We start from the raw sequence: 3,451 nt of genomic DNA on the forward strand, positions 1-3,451 counted from the left end.
GTCTATGGGATACATCTATGCATGTTGAATGTATGCCTGCCTGTGTATATATCTCATATATACCTACTTAGGCTATGGGATGCTTCTATGCATGTGTGTAATTAGAGTTGGAATTTGATACCTCTGTATTGCCCTGTGTGTCTTGTGCACTCCTTGTGTATCCGTATTCTGGTCTTCGCATATACTTTGCTCTGCTGTGAACTTTAGGTCTCGTCATATAAGCACGCGATTAACCCCCGGGGTGAGGATATGATACATCGGCTTTAGGGTTTAGGGTTTTTAGGGTTTAGGGTTTGGTGCATGCTAACGTAGCCTTAATGGTGTACTGATAGGCGAATGGATCAAATATATGGACCAAATATGGCGAACACACTTGTTGCTGCAGGGGTGACGACACTCTGATAGATATGTATATTCGCACCGAAGATGCACCAATCTACCAATATATAACTGTCAGAGTGTAGACCAAGTCTGTAGGACTTATCGACCTAGAAATATATGCGATATGTGACTGCACATGTGGACGCATATGTTCCTAAGCATGTGAGTAATACACATATGCCATGGCAGGTAGTCTTTGGTGGTGTGAATGTACATCTGCACGTACACTTAAGGCACTGTTACTTTGCACTGACGCAACCTCTGACGAAACTCCTTAATATTTCAGAGTCCCTGGAAAGAAACGGCTAAATTAGGAATAACGGTAATCATCTCGTTACTGATTGGAACCCTGCCTTGGATCGATAACTGGGCTCATCTGGGTATGTACTACTCGCACATTGCTGCGTAAATCATATGTACATGTACAACTTATGAGTTATATTCTGTTGGGCTTTCACTTATGAGTTAGATTCTGTTGGTCTTTCACTTATGAGTCAGTTTCTTTTGGGCTTTCTATGCTACAAGTACAACTTATGAGTTAGATTCTATTGGACTTTCACTTATGAGTTAGATCCTATTGGGCTTTCTATGCTTTAAGTTCAACTTTTGAGTTAAATTCCATCGACAAGGATTTGAAATCAGTCATTAGCAATTAGTCTCAACGAATAAATGTCAGTCGTGTGACATTTGGATGTGGAACGGTGTATGTGTGCACAAACATTTAATCATTCATCTGATGCTTTAGGGTTTTAAAATCCCTAAACCCCTGATAGTACTACTATATCAGAGATGAACTGGTTAGTATGCTCTGTGTTAGTCTTATCGTGGGTCTTTTATCTCTGCCGCACCTCATATAGACATTTGGACTCGCCAACCACACACAGTACTATTGGACTATGATATTATGATAATATAGTCCATTTGCACTCATCTTTCACGATCTTTGTTCGGTTCTCTATCCCTTCCACTACTGCTGCTATGCCTTTAATGCTTTAACTGCATCCGCCTGATACGACATATGATTTGTCCTAATGCGCAGGTGGATTTGTATTTGGAATCCCTTGCGCCATTCTTTTTTTGCCGTACATAACCTTTGGAAAATGGGATCGCCGTCGCAAGCTCGTATTAATTGCGGTCAGCGCCCCGGTACTAATGATTATGCTCGTTGGTAAGTATGCCATGCCATTTGATATATTAATTTATCATGTTATATAGCATTGGGTAAAAGAACAATATATCACATATATAACATTGGGCATAAGTACAATATATCACATGTTAAACACCATCATGAATAAGTATAATATATCACCTGTTATATACAATCATGAATAAGTATAAAATATCACATTTTGTACACAATCATGGATAAGTATAATATATCATGTTAAATACCGTCATGAATAACATGAATAAGTATAAATATCACATATTATATACAATCATGGATAGGTATACTATTTCAAATGTTACATACCATCGTGGGTAAGTACAATATGTCACATGCTATATATACCATCGCTGGATAAGTATAACCACATTGTGGGTAGGTACAATATATCAAATGCTATACCATTCCCAGCCCCGTTTTCGGACTCGATCAGGAACTACTTATGTGTCTCTCACTTGTCCAGTGTTTGCTCCTCTCTATATTTCTATCCATTGACCCTGTCTCGTCCTCTGTCTACTACTAGTTCAGTACTCTGTCTATTCTATAGTACTATCCTATCCATTGACCTTGTCTCGTTCTGTCTATTCTATAGTCTTATCCTATCCATTGACCTTGTCCCGTCCTTCTTCTATTACTTGTCTAGTGTTCTTCGTGCTCTTCTACGAGGGGGCGTCCGACTTTTGCAGTTTCTGCAAATACTTCAATTGCATTCCGTACACGTCCTCTCTGTGTGAAGACAACGGCGCAGATTGGAACGGAGAGTATTTCAACATCAACTTTGCCCTGCCCTAAATGCATAAGAAAAGGTCCCAGATAGAGGCTGGGCAGAGTACAAATAGCGTGAGCTACACAGTTGGGCGTCTCATAGTAGCATGATTCTTTTTATAGCAGACATTTCTTGAAATCAAACTAGCACCCGTGCCTGGGGTGTGCGCGATTGTATCGCCAGAGTTAGTCTGTGTTTGCCACGCAACCTACCTGATGGGTAGCCTCGGCTACACGAGACAGTACATAGCACGGCCCTGTGGGACCGCGAAACTATACGCACATATACACTCTTGTATATGACCAACCATACCCTACACGTATTAACACATACACACACTATATCAGACACAGTCCAATACATCACGCATACGCTCACCAATATTGCGAGCGCGTCTACAAGAATTTTCTTACCTATATCTGTGATACTATGTAAGCACGTATACGTATACGTACGCGTGTGTGGAATAGGTGCACTTATTTATGTGTCCACTCTGTTGAACGGGTGCATTTACCGTCAGAATCGACCAGTATATCCAACATAGGTGAAATGCAAACCGTTTTCTATAAGCGCGCAAGTGTAGTATACAACACCATGTCGCTTTCGGATTGCTTAATTCTGCGCAAGCCATAATGGCCGTATGATACCCTTTCGTTGGTGTTTATACATCCGACAGTTGATTCCCGACAATCGTTATGAATGAAAGAAAATCGACCCAGCTATCTCGAGTTGCACTAATATTAGCAGTACCAGTTGATACCGGAATAAAAGGTCGAGTTGTGGAGGATAGCATTGTCGATGTGTTTTAGGATGCTATCAACAAAAGGCATGAGTCAATTGCATAGCTTGTTCAATATGGATCACATGGCTCGGTGACGACAAATTACATGTGAGGATTGCAAAGACTATGCCCAGCGTGTGATATTATACATTGTATAGGCTAAATAAACTATAATCTTCATCGATGAAAAACGCCTTATAGGCTGTTGTTTAGGTACGGCTATGACTATCATGTTCGGGTGGTCCTGTGTATGTTGTAACTGTAGCAAAATTCAGCCTGGTGCATATTTTCGAATTGGACTGCTTCCTGACATCAGATACAATATATAATATATAATATTAANATANATATA

This window comes from Sphaeroforma arctica (assembly GCF_001186125.1).
Source record: "Sphaeroforma arctica JP610 unplaced genomic scaffold supercont1.421, whole genome shotgun sequence".
Taxonomy (NCBI): Eukaryota; class Ichthyosporea; order Ichthyophonida; genus Sphaeroforma; species Sphaeroforma arctica.